The 17,039-nt window shown below is 36.0% G+C and overlaps 1 protein-coding gene across 8 annotated transcripts in view; it reads left to right on the forward strand.

Annotated features, from left to right (window-relative positions):
- LOC137237161 (very long chain fatty acid elongase AAEL008004) overlaps positions 1-17,039 on the forward strand; it is a 127,522-nt gene that overhangs the window by 67,402 nt on the left and 43,081 nt on the right. Inside the window, exon 1 of one of the 8 annotated variants that reach the window (XM_067760484.1) lies at positions 13,176-13,386. The exons of the other annotated variants lie outside the window; for them this stretch is intronic. The gene's annotated coding sequence lies outside the window, so the exon portion shown is untranslated. Of the gene's footprint in view, positions 1-13,175; positions 13,387-17,039 lie in introns of those variants that run through there. 8 annotated transcript variants of the gene reach the window in all.

The following is a 17,039-nucleotide window of genomic DNA, read 5'->3' on the forward strand; positions in this document are numbered from 1 at the left end:
TTTTTCAATTAAGAAAAAATATATTATAACAATAATAATGATAAAATAATTATTGTTAGGCCTTGAGCTCGATTCAAACTCGCGATCTTTAAAATCAGTAGGCCGATATAACAACAAAACTTGTTAATACATCCCAGAGCACGGGGAAAAAGTGTCAATAAAATATGACACTATGGCATCATCGCCATAAACAAAGTCCAATTTTCACAACTATTCTGTAACAGATGTCGCAGTGCTGTGAACATCAATTGGCAAGAACCAGAATTGAAGTAGGAATAATGAAGACAAACAAAAAACCGCTGTGGTGGCTGAATGGTTATAGCAGCGGCGCCTAAACGTAGCCGATGAAGGAATTTAGCAGTTCCCGAAATGGATCTATACAACGAGCTTTGGCAGTTGTCTAAATTTTTTCTTTCTTCTATTCTAATTAAAAAATTTTTTCAATTAAGAAAAAATATATTATAACAATAATAATGATAAAATAATTATTGTTAGGCCTTGAGCTCGATTCAAACTCGCGGTTTTTGTTTAGCTTGACTCTGTGTAGCGGCCGGCCGGTTTTGAACGAATTTTGGAATTAAAATTTAAGTAACTTCCTGATAAGCTACAAGCTTGAAACTTGGAATATAGTTCAGAACCCGATGACAATGCAATAATAAGAAAAAAACTCCGATAGGTGGCGCATGGATCGAAATATTTCAAAAAATCGTATTTGTGGTCCGATTTGGCTATAAATGCGATTTGTGAAAAAAACTAGAAAGATAGAAAACTGTGGTTTGTTCCATTGGAAAGAGCGTTAAATTTCCTATAAGAATCAGACAAAAAGTGAACAACGGTATTTGCGCACAATAGGTCCCTTTCATGATTCCAGGTCACATATGTAGTTTTTCGATTTCAAATGACCGACTCACAATTGTTTCAGGAGAACTGAGGAGTGGTTCCATAGACTCGAAAAATCATTTTAAAGCACCAAAAAAGGCACGACTACTAAGTACTCGTGTAGGTACGTCTAGAAAACTTATAGTGTTAAGTTAACTAGAGCGCACCCAGGGGTTGAACTTAGACCAAAACAGAGGTAACTTTACCATAAATAGTTTCGGGCTATTTGAGTAATGCTTCGTCGGCTTCTTATTGGTAACAACCCATACCTACAAGTTATTGCTTTATTATCGAAAGCGAAGTTAATGCCGAGCTATCGTTTTGTTAGCGGCTCGTAATCGGCTTGTCATCGTCTTATTATTTGTTTCTTTTCGGCATATCATCGTCGGGTTTCATATTTCCGACTATTTTATGTTGAAGTTTCATAATAATTCGCTGAGTCATCCATAACAAAATGCAAACACCCCTATAGCAAATTGGGTAAAACCGATTATTTTTCTATAAAAAATCGATAATATATCGATAAAAAATTAGAGACCCTTTGATAACATATTGAAAACTTATTGATAACATATCGAGGGATTTTTGAAAATGAATCGATAGCTTTCTGAAAACAAATCTATATATTTCGATAACAAATCGATAACACTCCGATAATACATCGATAACTTATCGATAGCAAAGTTATGACTTTTTGATAACATATCAACTACTTTTCGATAAAGAATCGATACCAAACCGTAACTCATCTTCTTATGGTAGTGCTTCGCCGAATCACACGTAAGTCGATCGATATTCTCCAACGAGGGTCCTAGGAAACTTGCAGTTTCAACGGGAATGGACTAGGGGGACATTGATGTTAGAGCCGATGGTTCCACATTGCAAGTGAAACTGACAACATTTGTTATCGATAGCAAGTTAATTACACTTCGATAATTAAGGCGTTAAACTGCGAAAACAAGTTGAGCTTATCATCCGCTTTTGTTTCCTTCTAATCTTTCCTATCTTCTCTTTTCATTTCTTCCATTGTTCCTTTGCCTTCTGTTCCTATTCTCCCATTGCCTTTTCTTTCCTTGCCTTTCTTTACAAGCTTGCATTCTGTATTCCACCATACTGCGAGCAAAAAAGTTTACACATCACAAATGCGACCTTAAAACCTAAATGAACACATATGTAAAGAACTGAAATCCCAGATTCGGATTTTTAAACATTAAGCACCAACATCACTCATACATATTTTTTAGGACTACATCCATCACACAAAAAGTAGCGCGTTGGTTCGTCAATGAACACAAGTGTCTGAATAAATGATGAAAAAAGTGTAGCAATGAAGGCGTTTTGCGCTTGTGTTAAGACGAATGCGAATTTTCTCAGCTTCGCGCGTTGGTTCGTCAATGAACACAAGTGTCTGAATAAATGATGAAAAAAGTGTAGCAATGAAGGCGTTTTGCGCTTGTGTTAAGACGAATAGCGAATTTTCTCAGCTTCGACGCTTTTATATAAAATGTAGGTACCTGCATACTGTGTTAATCCACTCGAAATTACCGAAAAAAGTGAAATTTCCCACTTTGTGCAGTGAACCGTTACTAAAGTCAGGCATTTCATGTGTGTATGTTGTTCTATGAAAGTGTGCTTGTTGAGAGGGTGCCTCAACATTGTAACCTTACCGTTGGTTTGTGATATTATAAACAATAATAATAATCATTCGGCTCGATTTGACTTCAAGGAGATAAAGGCCGAGCTATATTTCTTCCCCTACAGTTTTTCGCTAAAGCTGTAGTCATTGGTGCCGTTTTTCGTATCGCTATAGTCGTAACTCTAACGTCAGCTGTTTATCGTTACGACGGTAAACCAAAAACCAATTGGTTGGCTACGATACGGTTACCACATTAGCGGCACTAATAATCGATTGCATTGATTCTCATAAGGTTGGTCTAATCAGCTGTTATAAGGTTACCGATACGGTTACCGATAAAGCACCAATGTCTGCAGCTTAACTCCGAAAGCATTTGCTACAGCAGATGATTATTGTATTGAGAAGCTTTTAATGGCATAAATATAATGGTAGAGTTTGGTCAATCAATGCCTAGGGGCAGCTCCGCTTTGAAAACCGTTTCCTGAATAATTTTCATGTCTACTTTCCCGAAGTATGAACCTGGGACTTTTGCACATTACTGTCATACAATGACAATCACTTACTGTTATACACAGGTGCATTTGCTAATTTGACTGTCATTCAGTCAATCCCACATATCCATTGGCTCGTTCGCGCTTCTTCGTCGCACTTTTCACATTCACGCTCTTATTCCGGACGTTACCGATAAATTTGCAACCGAAAATCGTTACCAGTTACGCCCCGATTCTGGTGTGGTAACAACATTCATCACCACGGTAACGAAATCATGTAGCAACTTATACACCCTTTTGGTATTCTACCCGCGAAATTAGCCGGATAATTGTTTACCCACAAAAGTAGGTGGTTACATCGAAATAACCACACAACAGCTGTTGTTTACAAAAAGGCAAAACTGAAAAATAAAGAATTGTAAGCGCAAATAAGGAAAGATAATAGTAAAAAAGTATTGCCTCTTGCTATACACATTTGTTTACATTACGTACTTTCACAGTATATATTACAATATAGCTATGTAAAAACTTATGCATGTATGTACATATATACACATCGTCCCGTTTACTCGTTAACCTCGTATCTACGAGTAACGCATTTTCGGTAAAGCCATGGCGGAATCATACAAGGTAGCCGCATGGTACAAACATAAATAAAAATTTCATGTACTTTGTTTTTGTAAATTCGATGGACAAAAAATTTCAAAATCATACTGCGCCGAAGTTGATGTATCAAATCAAATAAAAAAAGTTTATATTCAGCTGTCCCATGCTACCACCTTGTATCGTTCCGCCATGGGTAAAACGAAGAAAGCCAACTTTTAAATATCACCACAGACACTGGTGAGTTTTTCGGTGATGACAGCGTTACCACTTTGGCCAGAATCGCCAATCAAAGAACTGGTAACGATTTTCGGTTACATACTGTTCTGGGTACTATTTTACCGGTAACGCTCAGAGTCTGGCCGTTAGTGTAACGTGCACTGTTACACTGTCAGAATTGAAAGATGCGCAGTTGAGAATAAAATGAAAATGCTTTTTGTTCAAACAAATAGTTGCACCTTTATTCTAAGATGGTAACAACATTAATTTAACCGGTTACACAAATTAAAAACAACTTTCCCGTATTCTGATTGCGGATAACAACGTTACCAGCAAAGTAGCTGGTAACATCTCGCCACTACGCAAAATTGCATGTAAAAAGTAACCATGCTAATGTATACGAATATCTAAACAATATTAATACTTTTTAACCCGAAATTTAGTTCGCATTTTATTCTCAATTGCGCATCTTGGTTTTTTTACAGTATAACCTTACAAGCCAGAATCACGGTTGCATGAACTGGTAAAGATTTTCGGTTAAATAATAAAAAACTACAGGTAACGTTCGGAATAAGGCCGTTAGTTAAAGCTGCAGTTATGCACCGATGTGTGTAACGTACGTATACGTATACCGTACGTACACAAGTTTGAGCGAAATTTATGCCCGTAGTGGCAACGAAAAAATGTTGCCATTGACCTATTTGAATGCATGCTTATGGAAACATCAACTTTTTCTATTTTAATTTTGATGTTGTAAAAAGCTGGAATTAATATTAAAGAAGTATAAATAGATTACATGTTTATAATCTGAACTTTTACATAATTATTTCGAATTATTTCCACAATATTTCAAACATTAATTAGGTGTTTTTGCATAAAACTGCAAACGGTAAAAAATTAGCGTACAAAAGTTTACTAGGCAACCCTGTCTAGTGAGAGAGCGATCAGCTGACACGTTCTTACGGAAAAATCAAATTTGTTTTGATTTCTACGTTCCGGGCTACGTACGTACGTGCGTGGAACGTCGGTGAGTTTTCGTTTACATTGCACATTCATTAGATAGGTCTTGTCAGCTGACACGTTTTTTGTACGTACGTTCGTGGGTAACTGCAATTTAACTCGTGCACTTTTGCGTGGTACCGAGACGTTGCCACCTAGTTGGTGGTAACGTTGTTATCCACAGCAACAATAAATGAATACGAAAAGTTGTAATTTTCGTAACCGGTAAAAAAAATGTTGTTGCCAACTTAGAATAAGGGCGTAAATCATTACCTGCTTTTTACGCATATTATTGTTACAGACAGAGTTAAACAAAAAAAAAAACCCATTCCACCACTTTGCTCTCAATTCCCAAAATAAATTGCCCACATCCGCAAAATACTTCTCTGGTTGTCAATGTAAACTTAGACCAGTTGCAGTGTTCCTCCAATATCTGTGATGCTTTGATAACCACGCTTGAAAAGAACTACAGTGAGCTGGCAGCTTGTTTTCGAGGGTTCATAATAGCTTTAAACACCCAAGTTAAACACTCTCGCTTCCACATTGAGCTTTCACAACAACAGCCAAGATTTGATATATTTTGTAATGGGTAAATCTTACAGGGCTACCCCAAAGCTTAGACTTATTCAGATTTGGTAAAATATACTTCCTACTAAACAATACTAGATCCGTCGTCTATATGCCTAGTCATCAGAGAGCTGGGTTTACGCTTGAGCATTTGATTGATGACCAATATCTGAGGGCACTAGTCACTCAATTTTAGAGATATTTTGATAAAATTTGATGAGTGGATATTTTTGGGTGTCCGATTTAACACTTTTCGGAACCGACGGGATCGGGCCACTACAGAATATGTCTCCCATACGAAATTTTTACGAAAGGGTTTTCATAATTTCTTCAATGGTCAAGTTCGGCCATATATATTGTAACGAATTTAGGGAAAGTTCGCTTATTTGCAACCTTCTACTGACGTTCGTATCGCTAAATTGTTGAATAAATAACTCCAATATTCAATAATGCAAAATGACCTTTATTAGAATACTTTGAAAGTACTTCACAATAACACTTATACTTCACAACCAATAGCGTGCTTAAATCAAAACTGATTACTGACTGCTCAGCTTGTGCTGCTTTTATACTCTCTGCCCAAATGTCTAGACGTTTCTTCTCCTAGAATTTTCTACTTGGTTACCATCCATGTGTGCGTATTTGTAGTTTATAGCCTCTCGCATAGCCATATGAGTGTGTACATGTGAGTACTACTTCGATTGATGACTACATCTGTGTGTGATTTATCTCTTCGTTGCCTTGTATGTATGTGGGTAAATGATGATTAATGTGTTTATGTAGCTTATTCTAATGTTTTTGTTGTTATGCATTTACTTAGTAACAGCTTAGAGATGGTAATATTCGTCACAATATTATTTATATCCCATACAAGTGATTGTTAAGTTAAGACTTTTTTTCGAAACTTCTTTATTTTAAGAGCTTTATCTTCAAATTTTACCAGATGCTTACATATATGGCATACATTATAATCTGCAAAAATCTGAAGAAACCAATCACAAGGTCGGTCAAATACATATACAATATGCATATGTACATAAGTATACCACTGATTTTTTAGATTTTATGAATTTTTAAAATTTCATCAGATTATTGTGCAGATATTGTTTTATTTTTTTTTTCTACCACGACTTGCTTAAGTGATTGCTTAAGAGATTTGTTCTTTTTTATTTTATAAAGTAATAGAAGAATATTAAATTTAAAAATATATACATAATTCAAAGAAAAAAAACCAATTATAAACAAAACTATGCGGCTATTTATAAAAATACGCTTGCTCTTATTTATATACATATGTACATACGTAACTCTGCATATATTTATTAATTTTCGCTAAGGTGGAACTAAATTTTTGCGTAACTTTTTAATTTCACGGATAACAAAAAAAATTATATTCAGCTTTAATTTCTTCTTTTGTTCGCTTGCGTTCAATTCGCGTGTGCATATTTTATTACTTCTTATTCTCGTTTGGCTTTTTTTTATTTATTATTTACGGATGTATCCGAAATATATAGCTTTGATTCTTAAATGTTAATATGCATATCTGCATTAATTATAGTTATATTCCTCTTCAAGTTTCGCTGGCGTTTGTATGGCATTGTCCCACTTAATTATTGCCACACATTAAGAAATATCGCTTCATTTTGTTGTTTTTTTTTTTCATTATTATCTTGTACTTCTTACTCTTCTTCTTCTTGAAAGTCTTATAGCGACTTCTTTAATATTTATTTGTTTAAAAATTTGCATACCTGCTAGAAAATTGTGCGAGCGCTTTCAGCTATGAAGAATTCGCCGATAAGATCGGTAGCTTCCGTAATCTTTAACGATCTACCTGTTACAAACGGTCTGTTCTCCTGCAACTAGAGGTCACGAGGTCAGAGCGAAATGATAGTGAGCCCAATTTCGTCTCCCATTTCAGTGCAATCAACCAAGATTTTCTTTCAACTGCCTTCGAGCTCCTTTTAATTTTCTCTACTAATTTTCGCGACTTCGAACGGCCGATGCATTTTCACTGAGAACGTTTTCATGACAGAAATACACTCAGCGTTTGTCAAACCACTGACGCGTGCAACCACGGTTAGAAAAACTTTCTCTAATTGAAAGAAAACGTAAAAATTTTTTCCAAATTGGTGATGCTGTTTTTCCCATTTCTGCAGCTTCCTTCCTAAATAAGAAATATACCGCAAAATTTTAAATTTAATAGCTCTACTTGTGAGCAAGGCGTTATAATTATAATAGAATAACGGTCTGTTGTCAATGAATTAAGGAAAATTCTATCACTAGTCCTTGTATCAAAATTATCAGTGTCGAAAAAAATTTTGATTGAGCCCTGTCCCATCGTTCGCCGTCCCATCGTTCTCCTGTCCCATCGTTCGCCTTTCCATCTGAGGGTGCGTTTATATGATAACTTGAATACATATTTGTTATACACGGTAATCTTAGCGAAATCGGCTAGCGAAATCGGCCCACTTTTATCGAAGATTTCAAAAACCAGAAAAATTGTCTAATTCATCGAAATGGAATGAAATGGATGTGGAAAAATGATCTAATTCATCCACAGGTAAAGTGGATTGTATTTATAACCAAAAGCACGATTTGGAAATGGCACCGCTCACAGTTCAAAGTAGGAAATTTAAAATTTATGCAAGACACAAATCAAAAGTCGTTGAATATAAGTTTTTGGAATTTGTCAGGGGCATTTTGCTTGATACAAAAGACGAAAATTAGTTGCCCAGAAAATGGGCGAAATCGGTTTAAAAGCCACTCCCACTTTTTACCGTAGCTTTTGGCAATGTATTTGAAGGACATTAAGCTGTCAAACTGAAATTCACTTTCATAACAATTTTTTGAGTAGACGATTGTTTTTGTTTGCGAAGGCGGTTCTACTACATAAGTTTATAGAGTTATTTTATTCAAAACTGGTGAACGTACTACTTTTACTCTAGAGTAAATCTGTAATAAAAGTCATGCAAATCAACATCTGTACCTGCATATCGCTATCATTTTGTAATATTTTATGATAACTCCATAAATGGTTCAACTACTATTTTTTAAGTAAGTTACCTTGATCATTTCCTGTATACACATTTAATAATATTTAAAATTCCTAAGAATCATAACTTTAGAACCAAATATGATCGAATAATGAAGTTTGGTACGATCCTCATTTTTGGTATACAATTTCCTGCGAAAATGGGGAATCGATCACCAAGCATGCTCAGTTCCATTTTATGGAATCGTTTTTATATTTGAAATATTCAGAGCGAACGTGTTTCGAATATTCCAAATGAACGGTTTATCCGGAACGATTCCATGAATATCTAAACGAAAAAAAGCTTTCCGAAGTTTCAGGAATAAATATGTAAATGCATTCTCTGCGTAGCAAGACCGCACATAAGCTGAACTCGCCCTATCTCAAAGTATTTTTCAAAAATTCTACAACTTAGGATTTGTTTCAAAAGGGCCCTATCTCAGAATTTGATTCACAAACGCCGTATCTTATGTCAAATATATTGAATATAGTTCAGATTGGGTAGTTTTGAAACTAATTCTGAAGTACGGTCCTCTTCAAACAAAAAATTCTGAAATAATGGCAAAAGCAATATAGCTCAATAATCTCCTGAATATTGAGTAAAAAATTAATAACTTCTATAACCTGTTGGCCTTTGCAAAATTACCATCTGTACTAATGTACTACTCAAGTTACTTTTCTACTACAATTTTCGCTGCAGGGAATTGAATTATTCCCCGCTTTGCTTGCTTCGTAAAAGCAAGCAGTCCTGATTTTTAACTTTGGGAGTTAAAGCTCTGTCGTTGTTTAAGAACAAACCTCTAGTAATTAATCATGAGCCCAAAGAAATTTAGCCTGAGCTTCTCTTCGAATTTGAGTCGCGCTCCTTTGCTTAGGGTGAAAATATTTTTATTTGTAAGGGGAAAGCTTCAAAATGTTCATCAAATATGGCACACGAGTCGGGAGTTATAAATTTTTCTCTCAAAAACTGCATTTTTCATAAAACGTAAAAAAGACATGAAAAAAGCGGCATTTTTGTCTACGGATGTAGGCAATTGTAGACATCGGTTTTGCAGAACTACTTGTTGTATACCTTTCGTCGACAGGTTGGATACAAATTTATACTCCTCCTAATTGAGACTTAACCGTCTAGACCATTTTGGTGAGACTCCATCTAGCTCCCAAGTCACCTAGTTTTTAGATAACTGACTGACAAATACAACCACCAGGGTAGAGCAAGTCATTCATCATTTTTCCTTCTCAATACCAACCTTACTCCTTACTTTATACTCAGCTGAGAAAAGCTCACAAAGTCAAATCGGTTAAGGACCGCGCCCACTTTAATATAAAACATATTTAAAAGGATCGTAGATTAATAGAATAGACAATATCTTTGTGAAAAATAATATTAGATTAATGCCAATTTACTTCCGAAGTTCAATTAAACCAAGACTTTGCAAAAATAAAAAATATTTGAAAATGAGCGCCATTATTCTACACGTCGCACGGTGGGGTATTTGATCAATCTAGCTGGCCAAAAGTCGATTTTTCAAAATATTGCAATTTTTTTTTAAATATACTCCCTGGCGTTTCTAGATGTCCACTGAATAGTATACATACCACAAAAGCCGTCTGCAAAGTCAACGGAGCTAAGCACGCACATCTAAAGTTGTATAAAAATTGTGTGTAGTTCGATGTATTTTTGGATTAAAAAGCAATATAGCCTTCTAACCTAAATACTTGTACACTTGTTTAGCATTAAGCAACTCTAATTACGTTCTCTTTTAGGACAGGTAAATGCGTTTTTAATTCATTTTTTAGATTTTTTATACCGCAATTTTTAACTTAGTTATTCTACTTGTAATACTACTACTTTTCAATATTAATTTTTTTAAAACCTTGCAAACAAAAAGATATATTTTTTTCATGGCATAACATGTCAGTAATTTTTTGGCGATACATAAGCTTGTGTTTTTTTCAAAAGCGATTTTTTGGATGGTGATCAACTTTTAAGAGACTGATGCCCTTATTGGTATAGCCCATGTAATTTTGTTTAACTTAAAAAAGGTGGCAACCTTGTGAAAAATCCTCAAACTGTAATACTATATCGATGTACCAAATTTCTTTCAAATCGGTTAAGCCGTTTCCGAGATGGTAGTTGATATATAAAGAAATATAAAAAAAAAGATGAGGTGTCAACCCTACTTAAAACTGTCGGTAGAGATGCGGAGTAAAATACCTTTCGTTTAATACCCATATTGACATACATATCTCATGTAATGCCAAAAAATGACCCCGGGTTCCTCCGAAACCGGGGTTCGATCCATAGTAATTCTGCGCGGAACACCTTGAATTTACTGTCAAATATTCCCTTTAATAACATTGAAGTGAGGCAACCACTTTTTTAACAGATATAACTACTGCATTAATTTTGGCAATGTAGATTGATCAAATACCCCACCGAGCGTCGGGAGCAATAACTGGTGGGAAATTTTAACTATTTTAAAAACGGTAAATTTTTTCCTTTTTAAAGAGGAATATTTCTAATAAAAGTGGGCAAGATCGTTTAATTAAAACATCCTGTTGTGTCCTGTTTTTATTCAAATTTCGTTCTTAAAAAAGTGTGATGTAGCACTCGGGTAATATATTCGAGATGTGCCGACTCCGATTGACCGGCTCTTGAACTCACCAATAAAAGCTAAAAGGCACGGCCCTGGATTGGGCATTATTAAAAATTATGCTCCTGTGGCCTTTAAATAATATGATATTACTGAAATCCTACTAATATAATGGTGGACATATTTTTGTGTATTTTATAAACCGTGCTTGAAGACCTGGCTTAAAACAGGCTGCTGAGTGGAATATCACCTTATCTTGGGTGCCGTTTCGAAAACAACTTATCTCAGAAAACTTTTAAATAACGCCCTGTTTCATAATTTGTTTCAAAAACGCCTTTTCTCTGAAATATTGAAGGAAATCGAAGAGCGTTTTTGTAACAAAGCACCCAGCAGGCGAAGTATGGGGGATCATTTTTCCTCATTGCATGATAGTGAGGGGGATGATGAACCCGATACCAAATATTCAACTCTCGATGACGAAATATGCGTTCCTAATATTACAACCCAATGTAACACACTGTCGGGAAACGAACCAACCAAGCTATTCAAACTCCGAGAGTTCGCAAAAATTAAGTTGATATCGTTAGGCTTAGCAAAAACTTAGTAATTTTTGCCTTCTCTGATCTGGATAAAAAGGCGAAAAAGGGAGACATGAGGTGAATGGCTTGCAACGTACCTGTCCACAGTTATAAATTCGAAACTTTGAAGGATTTCGTATATAATTTAACCAGCATTAACAGTGAAAACTATGCCAGCTTGAATATCTAAAGGAGAATCATTTGACTACTACTTTGGACTGAGTATGTCATTAAAAAGTAAAGTCCTCTCTCGTCGAATAAAAATTATACCTTACAAGTGTCGCAAAATTAGCTTTGTTCTGATACGAGTACACACTCGAGTACTTTGCCAAAGTACCGAGCAGTTTTCGTAGTCAAACGTCGTGCAATTACTTTCTAACGTGTCGAGTACGTGGGCACCGTATCTAGGTACCAATTACTCATGTCAAATACGGCTATCTGTACTTTGCAAATTTGTTCTATTCCCGCTAAACTTTGTTTTAAGTTCCCATATAAAAGTATCCCAAAAAGAATATTGCACACCGCTCATACATTGGCTTCCAAAAAAATCCAGGCGTTGGAAATTTTTAATTCTCATGAAGAAACCATTATCATTAATCGGCGCCTAACCGTACCGATAACGTACAATCAGTTCGTTGGCTTCGACTTAAGCCTTTCTCGTGAAAAACTACATTCAGAAACGATAGATTTTCATAAAAAATCATGGTCCGTTTTAAGTAATTATACCCGCACACAAAAACAATATTAAACAGGACTTAACAGTATTAGATCCATGTAAGTATGCGATTTAGCGGGCGCTCTGAAAACTACGCCTACTTCTTTTTAGTGGAACCTTACCTATTTTTATCATAATCCGATTATTTTATAATATATAGCTAAGGGTTAAATTTTAATAATTACCTTTCTCGATCCTATCAAGTGAGTGCATCAAATCGTGCAGGTATCGAGTACAAGGTACTATCGGTACAACACTACCTGTATTCATGAATGGCCCTTGGAGTGTCCTTGATGCTGACGGCGACTATCGAAGAAAGTACAATTTTGAGCTGTATTAGCTTTTTGCAGAGCGGATAAAAGGACTCCAGCCTAAAATGTGTTCGTATGCATACCAGCATTTGAAAACAGAGTAAGGGAAGAATTTTACTCGATCCACCATTCAATCGCCAATTGGCGTCAGATACCGCCAAACGGGGATCCCTAGCGTAAATTGCTTAACAACGACCAAAACCGCTTAGGCGGTTAAGAAACAAGTAATTAATAAATGATTTATAACTCCTATGATCACATTATAAAGAACACTTTTGTTGGAGGGTAAGCAGTTCTAGCATTTTGTGTGTTTATTTGTCTATTTTATATGAATAAGCGACAAAGTCAATACTTTTTGACATTACTTATTTGCATATGAGTTCGATTGACGGTATCGAAAAAACGGATGGCCAAGATATGTATGTATATTGGTTTTTGATCTTGTGAGCATCTCTTTTTTTCGGGTGTTTAGAAAAAATATGTATTAGAGATATTAGTAAACTACTCCAGTTAATATCGTGCGAGTGTTTTTGGATGTGATCGACAGTCTTCTATTAGATTTTAAGTAGTGCGGGTTATGCAAGTTCGATTCTTTAACTAATTCTTGAGTTTATATGACATTTAATTTTTGCGGAATTTCGTAACAATGTTTAAGAGAAATTATTACTTAAAAGTTTGATGGACTGCTAGTAACGGTATTGACAGTTAAATTAAAAAGCATACAATTTATATTCAAAAAAGTGAGATAAAGGATATATCAGTAAGTGAGAGTTGGTGTTGAAATAAATAAATTAAATTAAGTAACTGCTATACTTAACAGCTCCAAAGGTTTCAGGATGGGATTTCATCTTAATTTAGTATAAAAATAATTTATAATTTCTAACTTATTTAATAATTTGGAAAGATTTAAACAACGTGACATCAGCACGGACAAGGCGACAGCTGTTATTATAACTTGTAAATCTCTTCAATGCCCTTTCTCTATAAAAACACGTTTTCTAAATAATCTCTAGCCTACCAACTGCAAGAAGTGCAAAGTCCACGAGGCCAATAAGATAAGAATGCAATAGTATTAAGTTTGAGAAATTTCCAGTAACCTAAGTCATTTCAAAATATGTCATCTAGGGCTGAATCCCTAAGTTCAGAGATTTTCTTCAAACGCTGAGACTGTGCTTACCAAGATGATCAGTGAAGCTGGAGTAGCCAAACCGACAGAGAGTATCTGAGAGCCGTACCTGTTACCATGTGTTAGGTCTCATTTAAAGTATGGTCTTAATGAGCTTCAATTTGCATCCTCCCATCCAAAGTTGCGCTTAGCCAGGACGTGTAGCCTACCGTGTACATGATTTTTTATTCCCGTTTTTATCCTCTCTGCGGTCATTTTTGATAGTGTGCAAACGTAAGCTCTTTCGAGAGACTCGCAGTAGAGTTGTTCTAAACGAACCAGGCTACCGCTACAGAATTTGTAAGCTAAGTGTAAAAAAAGCCCCAAAGCGTTGCGACCCCGGTGCACTAAAACAAGTGGTATCAACACTTCACCAGGTCACGCCATTTTGTATTATGTCGCAACATGTATGTGGGTTAGGACAAGGCTGTGCATTGGAATTTCTAACACTTACACTCGAAGTCATTATTATCCATTTAAAATCTCAAGTTGTTTGCGCAGTGCCAAGTATGTTGTATTTCCCTGCAATACTTATGGAGTTACCTTCTCCACTAAACACCGGCGCTTCGAGGTTTCCGGCAAAATTAGCCGCGCCGACGCAGGATCTTGCCATTCCTTCGCCCAGTCTTCAGCAGATACCTTGTAGTTAACCGGTAGTCATCTATATGCGTCCTGGGCACTATTTTCGACTTCACACGACCTTTGAGCCTCCCGCAGCGTGATCATCAGACGCTGAACGCCGAATGACAAGTCCACTGATGTAGTCTTTGTTTTGCGAGTTAGCCGCCCATCCAGTACCTCTGCGTTATATCCTAGCCTTTGGACTACGCGAGCCCGCCTTCACCCGGCCCCAATAGCCGATTGTGCCGGGACACATTTAGCGGAGCTAGCTCCATTCGAATTTTTTGGAAAGCCGATCTCCTCAAAAGTAATGGTTTTATTTTTTTAAAACTCTACTTTATACACACCCGCGATTAGCGGATAAAGGAAAGGTCCGCCCCAACAAAGATCCGCATTTTCCGCCCGGTGTTCGATATAATCCGTATGGACTATTTTACAGGGCCTACAGCCGCCTGATCCTCGGCAGGGGTCATATGACACCTTGATTCGGTTTTGATATTATTGAAATAAATAAAACCGTCACGTGATCGTGACTATCAGGCCTGTTCTGAATTCCGACTCGGAATGAAAAGTAAAACGACATTGATTTCGACTCGGTTTCTATTTGGTGTTCTCAATTCCGATTGTAAAAAATCGATTCGAAGTCGATTTCGAATCGTTTTCATTCCGATTCGGTAACCAGTTTAATCAGCTGTTTTTGTTTATGTGTTTTGGTTTAAGTATCATAAAAATTTATTTTAATTAAAAAATGCCTGCAGATATGGTTTTTGATGCGCAGACGCAAGAATACTTGCTATTGTGCGTGCGAATCGTAAAAATGCGCTGGATCGGAATTCAGAACAGGTCGACTTCATTTCGATCAGCATCGATTTGTTTGCCTAATAGATTTCTTGATAGAAGTTTTTAAAGAAAGATTTATTATGCCAATTTAACTCAAATTTAAACAAAAAATACACACAACTCTTCCAAATAAAATGAAGAATTTAAAAAAAATTATTTGAAAGACAAATATCGCAACATTTGTGTATAATCTGCCAATTAATTTTCATTCCGACTGCTCAGAGGCAATACTTTTCAAACCGATAATTTTTGGTCGGAATCGAAATTGAGAACACAAATCCATTTCGATTCCGAAAAAATTGATCGGAATCGGAATCCAGAACAGGCCTGTATATGTTATTATGACGTCTATGCTTAAGATATCACACCATTGTGGAAAAAACAAGTGCGATATCTTACCCGTCACCTGCCTGACAGGATGTTCAGGATGGCTACTTTTTCGTGTTTTGGCAGCGCTTTGACCAAGGCGAATTCAGTAGATGTGGTGTTATCCCAACAGCTAATTGCTTCTTCTTGACAATTGTCCATACAAAACCTTGTACAACAATATGTCAGTTAATCGAAATCAATGAAAATTTTCTTTTGACTTGACATTCTTCTGCACGGCGAATTGGTTGAATTCGCTTTGCCACCACCTGGCATGGATTCGCCTTGGTTTTGACAATATGGCGACGCATACCATGGTTCAACTATATACAGGTTGGCTCATCTGTAAAGCAACAAAATATGTCTGTTCAAATTGTCAAAATCTGTGTATTGGTGTTGGGGCTAATGGTATGGAATGGAAACATAAAACTTAGCAGTTTTTGTATGTATAAGTAAAATGTTGCCAATGTGTTGGTTTCATTTTGAGTTTGCCATCTCCTTTTGACAATCCCTTCGACCATGGAATGACATAAATAAAATCAGCTGATGAGATGAGCCAACCTGTACATAATTGAACCATGGACGCATACCAAAGAGGATAAATACAATAAGAGCCGTCACTCGTTATTTTGTGGCGAATATCTCGATGGAAATTGAAAAAATTGATGCCGAATGTTTTCTGAGAGGGACATTTTTAATTGGCTCGCATTTATCCATGTCGTGTAGGCCCCTTGTGTAACTGTGATTTTTGGAAAGAGAATTAAATAAATTAATTAAATACAGTCGGAAAAATAAACACAAATACCCCACGAAAATGTATAGAAGACATTTATAAACATCTCGCCCAAAAGAAAAGTAGCGACTACCTCTCAGTATACATCGCGTAAATGCCAAAAAAATAAAAAATTGTATTTATCCTCTTTGCCACAATGTATCACACTTATTTTGTTCACAATGGTTCGAATACAATAAAGAAAAAATATATATTAAGATGAGTTAATTTCGAACTTCAAAAGACATCAAGGAAGCTTTCTATCAATCTCTTGAAACAAATTTTTTGGGTACAATATTTTAAATATTTAAAGAATTTTTATGGTCCTCTTATAAATATATGACACTATTTTCTCTTAGTTTTTCCTGTATTTTTTGTCGCTCTCCCTCCTAATACGGTTTCAATACTGGTGTGTGTAAACTATATTTCAAAAAACTAACGAAATAGAAGGAAAATACAACTAGTTCATTAAAAACAACCGAGTCCGTTTGTATTTCGATAGGTTTTCTTGATATTGGCGGCCACCGTGGTGTGATGGTAGCGTGCTCCGCCTACCACACCGTATGCCCTGGGCTCACGCCCCGGGAAAAGCAACATCAAAATTTTAGAAATAAGGTTTTTCAATTAGAAGAACATTTTTCTAAACGGG

The sequence above is a fragment of the Eurosta solidaginis genome, chromosome 1 (genome assembly GCF_040869045.1).
Source record: "Eurosta solidaginis isolate ZX-2024a chromosome 1, ASM4086904v1, whole genome shotgun sequence".
NCBI classification, from domain to species: Eukaryota; Metazoa; Arthropoda; class Insecta; order Diptera; family Tephritidae; genus Eurosta; species Eurosta solidaginis.